Below are 12,763 nucleotides of genomic sequence, written 5' to 3'. Positions count from 1 at the left end.
AGACCAGGCTGGCCTTGAATTCACAGTGATCCGCCTGCTTCTGCCTCCCAAGTGCTGGGATTAAAGGCCTGTGCCAACACTACCTGGCAGTCTGGAAGTTCTTATAGGTGGTTTTCATTGGAGGCTGTTATTTTGAGATTAGTGATTTGTGGAGAAGATGTGCTGACTTGGACTTCATGTTGTTCTGTTTCTGCACTGGAACTTGTGTATCTGGAGAAGTTCATTGGTTGAGTCTTCCTTCCTTCCTTCCTTCCTTCCTTCCTTCCTTCCTTCCTTCCTTCCTTCCTTCCTCCCTCCCTCCCTCCCTCCCTCCCTTATTTCCTTCTTTCCTTCCATCTGTTTTTCCTTCTTTCTTTCCTTTTTTCTCCCCCAATAATCAGAAGAGGACTTAGCAGGGTTGAGACTTGGTTTTCCTCTGTTCAGCTGGTACAGAAAGTTCCTCAGTGGCGTAGGTGACTCTAAACAGGGAAAGCCATGGTCCCCTACTGGGTGCAAGAGGCCATGAAGGCTGGACTTCTGGAACCACTTTCTGAATCGTAATGGGTCTTGCTCACAGATGGACTATTCTAACTTGGGGGTAGGGGAGGGTGACAACTACCCTACAGCTTCAATATTTACTCCAGAGCTATGAGGGGTCTGCTTTCATGGAACGATCAAGGCTGTAATTAGGCATGGGGTTATTTTCTTGGAAATACTGGTCCCTAGAAGAGGATAGGTTTAGCTCTCTTCTCTTCTGTTCTCACTTCGTTGCCATCCCACATTCTGCCCTGTGGCCCCACAGCCTCACCAGACGCCAGTCCCTCAGGCTCCCATCTTTGCAGCCTTCAGAACCGTGGTCCTGTCCTGGCATTCTGTCATGACCCTTCCTCAGGTGTTCTGTGAGGACAACACGAGTAGTCTCAGGCAGATGACAGAAGCAGCCAGGGGAGCTGGGAAGGCAAACAAACCCTCAGCTGTCAGGCAACAGGGCTTAGCTGGATTCTGCTGCTCTTGAGCAGGTAGTGAGGAGGTAATTCTCATCATCCAAACAGCCACATAATTTGTCTTAATTAGTGAGTTCTGGGCTGAGAGCTTCATTTGGAAAATGCTGGGAAGCGACAGTATGGGATAATGGCCCCGAGTGATTATGAAAGTTGAGTACCTTCAAGACGGAAGACCCTGGGTGCAGGAGAAGGTGCCGCCATGCTAGGGTCACCCAGAGGGGACAAAAGATGTGTGCCGAGTGTGTGGCGCAGCTCAATGACTCGTCACAGTGGCGGCATGATTCCTTTTCTGTAGCAAGTGCCCTTTCTGAGAAGAAGTGACCTTGCCACATTCGCAGAGTTGGTTAGGGTGTCTCCCTCAAGCATGGGACAGACTGTTACAACATGAAACAGATGCTTTGATCTTCACCTTGAAATTTCCAGCGCTGACTCAACTACAAAAAAAAAAAACCCGAAGATGGATTATCAGAGTTAATATTGCTGTCTCTGTGAGCACACAGGAGGAGGAGGAGAAGGAAGAATAAAGAGGTGACAAGTGACAACGGCAAAGGCAACAACAGGCTGAGACAGCAGACAGGACGCTGAACCCGGAGCATGCAGGACTGGAAGACCACCACTGCCTCCATCCTCAGGAGAGCTGGCCTCGCCTGTGTTTGTTCACCCCAGGCCAATCTCATTTCCGTGGCAATGGGCCTGTTCACCGGCAGTGCTGAGGAGCCAAGTAGCTGTGCTTACTGTAGATGGCACCAAGGGGCACTCGTCACTGGCAGCGTCCTGTGGCCCTCAGGTTTCTCAGTTCCTGTGTGACTTAGCTGGGTGGATGGCCACTCTTTAAACCTTCATGAGTGGGACCATGCTGGACTGGAGGGGGATTCTAGGAGACCCAGAAGGCCAGTCAAGGTTCTCCCTTTGCAAACCATTAAATGGCTGATTCCCTAGTTGGACTTAAGAGCTTTGGTTTTGCATTAAAAGTAGAGTGAAAAAAAATAAAATCAGATATGACTCTGAGGCCTAATTCAGAGCGTAGAGGAAAACCAGGCTCCTTTAAACAGCTGTAGAATAACACACACTACAGAGTGCAGGTTTATATAATGAACGCCTATGGCTTTAGTGCGTCCTTATCAGATGGTGCCACAGCGAATGTCTTGTGTGAGTGCTGTGTATATATTTGAACCTTTGCAGTGTGAGGTATTTATACCAAATTTATACCAAGTGTTGATTATTTGTCTTATTTTAAAAACTATCATTAGAGCCAGGCACGCATCACACGTCTTTAATGCCAGCCCTGGGGAGGCAGAGGGAGGTGGATCTCTGTGAGTTTGAGGCCAGTTCCGGGCCAGTCAAGGCTACATAGTGAAACCATGTCTCTGGGCACGGTGGTGTATTTTTGTAATCTCAACACTCAGGAGGCTGAAGTAGAAGAGAGTTCCAGGCCAGCCTGCGTTCTACCTTTATGATAATCCCCAGGTGAAGTGATTTTACCTGAACCTACAGCGAAAGGGAATTATCTAACATGGGCTGACTTGTAGGGAGTAGCTGAGACAGGATTTGAACCCAGGCCTTTCAGCTCCCAATGCTAACAAATGGGTGTACAGTGGTCTAGATTAGTAGCACCTACTATTGCCATGACCATAAGGGGCAACCATGAGTTTGGAGAAACCAGACGTGCCATGTGGGTGTGTGTCTATCCTTAGAGGCTCTCCTTCCACCTAGGCTGACACCCTAGTGCCTGCCATTGACTTGCTGAGAGCAACCTCTGTTCCTGGGGGCAGGAGATGCCAGAGCACCAAGTCAGTCTGCAGTCAGGGCTACGAAACAAAGCGAACGTGCAGTCGACAGGCAGATGGCTGAGGCTCTTTCTCCTTCAAGCCCCATTACAGAGCGGTCAGGATGCATCTGCAGAGCGGGACGCCACTCCACAGCATGTGGTTCCTCAGCCAAGAACACAGCCCGTTATGAACACTAACAGCTCAGGCTTGCTTGGAAGCCCCCATTTAGAAGGAGAAAACCAAGACCTCTTGGGGGTCTGTTCCAGTTTTCCCCTCTAAGGCTGGAAAGCATACTCCACCTTCCCGTGGGTTCAAGGGCAGTGTTTAAAGAGAGAGGGACAGAGATCAACACAGGTCAACAGTAATTGGCTGGCAGAGGGTGAGTAATTATGTCCCTTCCACTGGGTAGGCCAGGCACGCTGTCCTTCCCTGAACCATTCATGAACTTCCTGAAGTCCACAGTGACTTCTGCCAGGATTGTGACAAGTGGTGTCTTGCCATTCTTTCTTAGAATACAAAGCCCTGAGTGTTCCAGAAGGGCAGAAGCCGTTATACATTCCTCCCCAGGCCTTGGACAAGGCCAAACACTGAGTAGGTGTTCCTTAAACGATTCAAGAGTGGAGGCTGCGGTTGTTTGTTGCCTTTTGGGATGTTTTGAAACATGTTTTCGTGTGATCCAGACTGACCACTAACTTGCTGTGAGGTCAAAGATGAAGTCTTGATCTTCCTGCCTCTACTTCCAAATTCTTGAAATTGCAGGCATTCTTCACCATGCCTGACTTCATTCATTGTTGTCATAATTATCACATCACCACAATGCACTCCTAGACTCTAGATGGCTTATTTGTTTGTTTTTTCGAGACAGAGTTTCTTGGTGTAACAGCCCAGCTGTCCTGGAAATAGCTCTGTAGACCAGGCTGGCTTTGAGATTAGTCTGCCTCTGTCTCCCAAGTGCTGGGATTAAAGGGATGTGCCACCACTGGTTGGCTAGATGGTTTTTGATTTTGTCTTTTTAGACAGGGTTTTTCTGTGTCGTCCTGGCTGTACTGTAACTCACTCTGTAGACCAGGTTGACCTCAGACTCAGAGATCCTGCTGTCTCTGTCTCCCAAGTGCTGGGATTAAAGGTGTGAACCATTGTTGCTTGACTTCTAGATAGGTCTTATCTGGTGGCTGCATCAGTCAGCTTCCCATTGTTATAATAAACTAATCGAGATAAGCAACTTAAATTTGGGATCACGATCCTCCACCCCTAACTGAGGATCTCTGGACAGTTGATGGCTTCTGGGAGAGGGAGATTCGGTCTTCTTTAAGGGTGTGGTTCCTGCTAGGCTGACCATGGTGAATGGCCCCTCACCCAGGACTCGATAGGTTATTAAGAAAGAGGACCTGCAGGCGGTGGTGACACGTGGCTTTAAAGGCAGCACTTGGGAGGCAGAGGCAGGTGGATCTCTGTGAGTTCAAGGCCAGTCTGGTTTGCAGAGTGAGTTTCAGAACAGCCAGGACTATTACACAGAGAAACCCTGTCTGGAAACCAAGGTAGGGGGAGAAAAGAAAAGAGGATATGAGTTTGCGGGGAGGGCAAAAATTTTTGGATTTAGGTTTTTGAGGAATTCGGGGGAGGAATTGGGGTAACTGTAATTAAAATACACTGTATGAAATTTCCCAGGGCCTGGAGAGATGGCTCAGAGGTTAAGAGCACTAGCTTCACAGAGGACATGGGTTCAATTCCCAGTACCTCCATGGTGGCTCCCAGCTGTCTGTAATTCCAGTTCCAGGGGATCCAGCACCCTCTTCTAGCCTCCAAGGGTACCTGCATACATGTGGTGCACAGACATACACTCAGGCCCACACACACACACATAAAATGGAAACAAAACTTATCAAGACCGTTTAGACCTCTGGTAAGCTTCTGAATGGCAGGAGACATGTGGGAATAAATCTTCTGAGTTTACCAGCAGGAAGCCAAGAGAAAAGATAGAACAGGCCAGAGACCTACGACCCCCTTTGAGGGTGCACCCCAGTAACCTAAAGACCTCACACTGGGTCACACCTCTTAAGCTTTACTGAATCAGGAAGCAAAGCCTTCAGAAGGTGATGTGGTCACCAATGTGACTCTTCACAGACATGCTTAGGGCCTTTACACAAGAGGCTCGGAGACTCCCTTATCTCCTTCACCACATGTGGACACAGAGCAGATGGTTAAGCCAGAATCAGCTTCTCGTCAGCACCTTGTAGACACCCCAGGCTCTAGGATTTTAAAAAATAAATTGTGGTGACAGGCACCTGGTCTCTGCCATTCTGTCATGACAGTTTAACTGAGACAAGGCTGAAGGAAGTGTGTGGCTGACCCCGGGGAAGGCCAGAGCCAGGACTCCAAGTTCAGAGGTCCCCTTAGACTATTCAGGTCTGGGTTGACTCCCTGGTGGGAAACCTTGCACCTGTCACCGTGTCTCTCTGACATGTGAGTTTCCTAACCTCTAGTGTGATGGGGAGACCAGAGGCCCTAAGTACAACTTACGGCCAGGGCAGGTTGTGCAGCCCAGTTTGGTCCTGTCTCACGTTAAGCCCTGGGAAACAGATAGCGGTTGTTACTCACATTATACATCCTGGTGAATGTGACCTTTTGGTAGGACACTGAAGGGTTCCTCAGGCCATGGGAGTTGTCTCTCTGACAACGTCAGCTTCTAGCCATCTCCCTGATACCCAATTTGACGTCTCGCAGTCTTGGAAGGATGCCAAACATGTCTGTTCTCCACCACTGTTTCTGTGGCTCTCAAGCCATGAGAAGTCTTCCCTCAAATCTCTGTGCTTGAACAATGGGAGATGCTGGGGAGCTGAGCTGTTAGATGCAGAAATCTAGGGGCCCAGCAGCATGGTGAGCCCATACACCTAAAAGGGAGGGAGTGAGGGAGGATGGGAGGGAAGGAGGGAAAGAGAGAAACAGACAGAGAGAGAGACACACACACAGAGGGACAGACAGAGAAACAGAGACAGATAGAGACAAAGACAGAACTAGGGCTAAATGTCCCCTTCCTCTCTCCCATGACACAGTTCCTTCTTGTTTGGCCAGGGAAAACACACGCTGACTGGACTTTCCTCCTGGGCTGTTTCCTTTGGTGGGGTTAATAGACCTGCTTAGAGTCTTGGCCAGTAATCCCAAGGCAGTCAGCACAATGAGCATCCATCCCTGGCCTGTCCCTGAGTCAATCTAATCCCCCAGCTTCCAGTTTTGCACGGCCGGTGCCCCTTTAGTTCAGCCCATCTGTTGCTTACTGAGCATTTGTGCAAACCTGGCCTCAAGCTGGTACAGGGGCAGTCGAGCTGAGTTTCTGCTCTTAAGAAGTGCAAGCCTGGTGCAGGTTAGGCCTGGCCACTTTTGCTTTAGCTCCTCTATGTATCGCATTGCTTATGTATGCATTACCTGCTTGCCAGACACAATGGCCCCTCCTCCTTTGCTTTGGAGTGCTACCATGGGTTAGGGCTGACATTTGTCTACAAATGTCATCTGCTGAAAATATTAACCCCTATAACCTAAAACATGACCTCATTGGGAAAGGCAGTCGTCATAGGTGTAGTTGATATAGGGTCAAGTTGGAGTGTGGGTTCTAAACCAATTGGATTGGTAACCTTATTATAAAAAGAAATGAGAAGCAGTCAGAGGGAGAGAGTCACACATGTCCAGATGGAGGCAGAAACTAGGCTGATCCATCAATAATTGTCCAAGGGTCATCAAAGGGCTAACAGCACCAGGTGCTTCGGAGAGGCAGGACGGATCCTGGTCCTCGAAGACCCAGAAGGAACCAACTCGGCCAACATCTTCACTGTGATTCCTCAGAGCAAGAAGACAATGAACTTCTACTGTCTTAGCCACGTAGTTCAGAGTGCCGTCTACCCAAGCAAACTTATAGACTGCGCAACTGCCTCCATCAAGGCAGCGTGACTGACAGTGGCACGTGCTCTCGACAGCCCTGGTCCATGGTCCATGACCTTTCACTTGGTTTACGCTGCTTAGGATTGTCAGCATCAGGGATGGTTTGGATGCATGTGTTGGAGAGACTGAGTCTTCCATCAGCCCTAGTCTCTGCATGTCTGTGTGGAACCGAGCCTCCCAACTCTCATCCTGGCTGGATTGACAAACAGAGAATTGGGTTCCTAAGTCACAAGCTAATTTAATGGTTGTCCAACTACTCTATTTGAAACGACCAGCCCTCATTTCCTTGTGTGGCCTCCTTCACAATGGTTATTTGGTTTCTTATTTGCCTATTTTCTGCTTCTGCCACCAGGTTATTGTAAAAATAGAACGTTAGGGTTCAGCTGCTGCTCAGGACACAGCACACAGCAGCCTGTCCCCGCTCACTGACAGCACTCTACTGAGGCATTGTTCTTGAGCCCCTAGCTAACAGATTACCAGGAGACAAGATCTCTCATCTGGTGAGTTACATCAAAGAGGGTAATGGTGGGCACACATCCTGCTCCTTGCTGTGTCTGCCTCTTCCTGGGAGTGTAGCAAAACTTCTTCCATCCTCAGAAAGGTCTAGGAGGAGACTCCTGCTTTTGCCATGTGGGCCCTGATTTTTTCTCTTAAAGCCCACACCGTACTGTCTGTCTCTGGTGCTGGGGACTGAATCATCCTCAGCATGTCCACCATGCTGCTGTCTGTCTGTCTGTCTGTCTGTCCACACACTAGTAAGTTTGTACTCCCAACAGTGCATCTTGTAGCTCATGGGATTCCCTTCAGTAAGTTGCAGGCAAGCAAACAGGTAAGTCTGTTTTGCCAACTATCTGATGCCTAGAAAGTTCTCCATAGGGACGTCTGCAGAATAGATTTTCTCTGGTGGGAGAAGTCAGGGAAGCAGACAGCTGTCACCCACTACATGGGATGACCAGGATGTAAGCAGGTTTGGGGAAACAATGTCTTTGAAGGGAAGCAAAAAAGGGCAGAGAAACCTCAGAGGGGTCTGAGCAAGGTTTTAAGGGAGACTTCAGAGTTTCTATGTAAGCATGGTAAGACACATACTGGATGAGGACACAGCTCCGACGGTGGCACAGAGAAGCAGAGACCCTGTGTGTTGAGAACGAGGTGGGGGAGGGTGGCTTCTGGGCCCTGAGCTGGGTGCAGGTGGAGACAGTGGGAGGAGCTGAACCACAGGGCATTTTCACCGTCACCATCCTGTGAGCCTCTGGGACCCTGAGCCACAGGAGGAAGCATGCTCATGTCCCCCCCACACTCTTTCACATGTTGCTGCAACAGGACAACTGTCTCAGTACCAACACTGGCTCTCACCATAACGGAAACAGAAGTCTGGGATTTAACTTCCCCTCCCCACTGTGCACTTTTAAATGCTGAGATTTCGCGGTAACTGTCGATATGAACCACAATCACCATTACTGGCCATGGAACTGAATCAGGACTAAGGACTAAAGTGTCTTAGGTGGACGCTGAGGCAGTGTGGAGCCAAGGCAAGTGTGGTCGAGCGGGGAGGACACAGCACCTGCCAAGGGGAGGGTGGCAGTCACTCGGGAGAGGCCCAATGGACGACTTCACTGCCTCCTGCTGGGTTTTCCTGAGAACTGGGGAAGAGTCCCATGTCAGGAGGTGTCCTTATGCCTTCTGGATTAGCTGATGCATATTTGACCTGGTGTTTTGGAAGAGAGGTTTGCTGAGGGAGGTGGGGCTAGCGGCATCTCAGGGGAGAGAGGGCATGTAGGGTGTTAGCACACATCATCCTCAATGTCTTTATCACCATGACTGGTAAATCCACCACACAAAGGCTGGTGTGTGTGTGTGTGTGCACACTCATGTGTCTGTCTGTCTGTCTGTCTATCCTTAGGAGAATCTGTTCTCTCCTCCATCAGCCCCCAGGCAGTGTGACCCCACCCCAGAGGCTGATGGGAAGCTGAGCAGTAGGGTAGATCCTGTTCAACTTAGGTTCAATCTTGCTCCATACTCACCTATGACTTAAGCCCAGCTACTTCTTCCCGGGCCCAGTTTCCACATCTGTGAAGTGGGTATAACCAGCCTTTGACTGCAGAGTGAATCTCTGAAGCCCTTCGCGGTATGTATGTACGGAGGCATCATGGTACACGGTTAGCACTGGATAAACAATGGAAGAAGGTTCTGGGCTTAGTGTCACCTTCACAAGGACCCTTTGTCCATCCAATGCCTCTGTCAGTTGGTCTAAGGTACCGTTTTATACCCTTCCCTGAGTCTGTTTTCCAGCAGGCTCCACGGGCTTCCGCGGGCACCTCTGCTTGTCCACGCTAGCCCGACTAGCCTCCACATGAGCTTCTATGAGAAAGCACAAGGCACCCGCCGTCCTTTGCAGGGCGTTGTGGAGATCTTGCCATGGCACACTGGGAGGGGCTTTGTTGTTTAGAAAGGGAATTGGGCTCGTGGAAAGAGTGGCATGTTAGGAGAGGTTTGGAAAGACAGCCTGCAACGAGCTGGGAGCCAGGCGGACCAGGTCTGCTCAGGACCCTATACATGGACACAGGCTGCCCGTGGCTATAGGGAAGCCATCCTTTCCCTTCGCTCCTTTCTGCTCTTCTCATTGCTTGTTCGAATCTGGGTTCAGCTGTGACTCAAAGAAGGAGAACGGACGTTGTCCCATAGAGGCCCTGAACCCCTGGACTCCAGCTCTGTTACCCATGCACTGCCCAGTGTCCCAGAAACCCCTTTGTTTCGCCCCAAAGCTCCCACCCCTTCCCCTCCCCGTTCCCTTGCAAATTTTGCTCCCTAAGCAGCAGGCGAATAAATCTACAGCCTTTAAGGGCTAGAATTCTCTTGGTTCTTCCTTGCATCGGGTTTCCATGGCAACCCAAAGCTCTCCTCTGCCACCTTTGAGAATGTCATTAGGCTGTGAGGGGGAGGTGACAAAGCCACGGTGTCGCAGGCAGGCTGCTGCAGGCACTTGGGAAGGCAGCCTGCCTGCCTGTCTGCCTGGCAGAAGCCCTTTGTCGGCAGGCTTTTGTTGTTTTATTTCCTCAGAAACAGAACACATACAAACCATTTCCTTATGTCTGACCAAGGCTGTTCTCCTCTCAGGGAAAAACAAAACAAAACAACAAAACTAACAACTCAGAGCTAATAAGACGTCCCAGTCAAAGAACTCACTAGCTGTTAGTGTCTCAAGAAAAATGGCCTAGTAAAGAAAATGACTTTGCCCGCTTCATTTTGCTAACTCTCCCCCACACTTATTTAATGGGTGAGAAAGCTAGATTTGCGGTAGTGAAAGGATCTGACAGTGAGAGGTTTGGAGGGGCCTGCAGCTTCTTCCCGACAGAACCCCATCCTCAGGGTACAGTGCATTGCGAGGTTATGCATGCCAGCACAATTATGGGAAATAACAGCTCTTCTCTGCCTTGGCTCCTCATTCCCTAGGTGCCTTTCACTGAGGCTAAGAGTCTTTCAAACAATCTGGCCACAACGACTCACTTTGTTTAGACATTATTTTCAGAGTTCCTTGTAGTGGGTTTGAAGTCGGCCTTCTGCCACAACCCCCTAGAAATGTGCTCATTAGTGCAGCTAAACTGGGCTTCAGTTGGTGAACCAAACACACTCCATGTTTCTCCAACCTCCCTTTAGGTTGAGTCCTCTGCATGGAATAAGCCCTTCCTGTGAGCTTCGGAACTCATGGCTGAACAGGCTGCTTGATCCTGCACTGCTTGTGGTGGTTCCCGCCGCCTCTCCATCTCTGTGCGGTTGGGGACACCCCCAGAACTGCCTACTGATGTTCTTGTCTCCTCCACTGACTTCAGATGCTAAATTGGTTTTGTTATTGGGAATCAACAGGTAGCAGGTGCCCAGGATTCAAGGAGAGCTAGAAACATCCAAAACAGACCAGTGTACATCAGCAGATTTAGAAAGGTCAAAGAGTTCCGAATTAGAAAGGCCTAGAACAGAGAGTATGAAATCAGGAGGCTGGCGGTGTGATCTTGCAAAATTTTACAGGAAGATGTCAACTGGATTATGTATGTGTTAAACATCGAATAAGGTGAACTTATTTTGCCTTCAAATCAGAAAAATCTACTAATATAATCACCAGTTTAGTAGAAAAATCTACTAATATAGCCACCAGTTTAGTAGAAAAATCTATTAATATCATCACCAGTTTAGTAGAAAAATCTGCTAATATAGTCACCAGTTTAGTAGAGTGGAAAAGCGAATGATGTGTGAGTCCTTCAACACATGACTAAGAACCTTGAGAGAGGAAAACTTGTCTTAAGATAAAACCCTAACCTAGTGCTCCATGTTGCCCAGACACCAGCTGTACTGAGAGCTGTGTCTTGCTCTCAGCATCCCTTTTGCTCAGTAGCTACTCCTAGAACACAGAAAATACAAGAAGGCAAAGAACACCAACCAACCAACCAACCAACTACCAACCAACAACCAACCAACCAACCAACCAACAACCAACCAACCAACTACCAACCAACAACCAACCAACCAACCAACCAACAACTAATCCAACAACTAACCAACCAACCAACTACCAACCACCAACCAACCAACCAACAACTAATCCAACAACTAACCAACCAACCAACTACCAACCACCAACCAACCACCAACCAACCAACCAACCAACCAACCAACCAACCAACCAACCACCAAGAACACAACCCCCCAAAACAAAACAAAAATAAATTAACGAAGCAAAACAAAAATGACGTGAATGAAAGGAATAAACTTTCAAACAAAGCTGTCGGTATTTGTAGTTATTATTCCCCCAGCAAGCAAAAGAACAAAAACTAACACGATAGCAGAACTAAAAGAGCTATCAGTAAATGGGAGCTAGATACATACACAGCATTTGAAAATGTAGCGATTTCCTTTGGTACAATTATAGAATGTAACTAAAGTTCCCATTTATAATTAAAACAAAGATGTACGTAAAGGATCTATAAACAAAGCTAATAAGAATTGTTCAAGACTTAGGTGAAGAAAATTATTATTTAATTTTTTAAAGATTATTTTATTTTATGTGTCTGAGTGTCTTGCTTGTATGCATGTCTGTGCATTGTGTGTGTCTGGTACCCACAGATGTCAGAAGAAGGCATCACATCCCCTGGAACTGGAGTTACAGATGGCTGGGAGCCGCTGTGTGGATGCTGGGAGCTGGACCTGAGTCCTCTGGAAGAGCAGCCAGTGCTCTTACCCTCTGAGCAGTCTCTCTATGCCCATGGAGAAGAAAATTATTAGGCCTTACAAAATGCACAATAATATTTCAAATCCTCCTATGTAGTGGAAATTTGTGGGTTGGGATGTAGTGCAATATGAGTTCATTTGCCTAGCATGAACCAGATCCTGAATTCCAGCACAGAAGGAAAGAAAGAAAGATAGAAAAAGGAAGAAAGGAAGAAAAGATGGGGAAGAAAATCCATGGCATAAACTAGATAGGGAGAGAAATTACAAAAATATCATAACCCTTTCCACATGTTCTTCATTGGCAATACAACCCTAATCATAGTTTGATGTGAGTTTTAATGAAACTTAGCAAGGTTTTAAATTTGATATTAAAATGTGTAAAAAATTACTGGGGAAATTTTCAAAAAGAGGAATGATGCTGACATAAAACCGTATGCAAAGCTATAGCGACGAAAACAGAATGTTTGGAGCTGGAGAGATGACTCAGCTCTTATGAGAATGGATTACTCTTCCAGAGGTCCTGCATTTGCTTCTCAGCACCCACATAAGGTAGCTAGCTCACAACCAGCTGGAACTTCAGTTCCAGGGGATTCAGCATCCTCCTCTGGTCTCTGAGGGCACCAGGCATGCATCTGCTGCACACAAACTCATGCAGGCACACACACATACACATGAAAATAAATAAATCTTTACTACAACAGTGTGTTTATTGACTCAGAAACGCCCTTCAATTAATATTATGGAAACAAGTGCATTTGAGAATTTATTTCATGTTGATGAACAGGATGAATTCATTCAGGCAGCACGACTTCATCAGTAGGAAAAATGAATTTATCCCAGAAAAAATAGACCGTCATGTAA

At 47.9% G+C, this 12,763-nt stretch overlaps 1 long non-coding RNA gene across 1 annotated transcript; it reads left to right on the top strand.

Moving 5' to 3' along the window:
• The first annotated feature begins 7,073 nt into the window (after positions 1-7,073).
• LOC142859503 (uncharacterized) lies at positions 7,074-9,533 on the top strand. The gene is made up of 2 exons (XR_012912210.1): positions 7,074-7,185; positions 8,006-9,533. It is a non-coding gene; the product is annotated as an uncharacterized LOC142859503 (long non-coding RNA).
• The last annotated feature ends 3,230 nt before the right edge of the window (positions 9,534-12,763 follow it).

The sequence above is a fragment of the Microtus pennsylvanicus genome, chromosome 11, assembly GCF_037038515.1.
Source record: "Microtus pennsylvanicus isolate mMicPen1 chromosome 11, mMicPen1.hap1, whole genome shotgun sequence".
Taxonomy (NCBI): domain Eukaryota; kingdom Metazoa; phylum Chordata; class Mammalia; order Rodentia; family Cricetidae; genus Microtus; species Microtus pennsylvanicus.
This window is presented reverse-complemented; position numbering and strand designations above follow the sequence as displayed.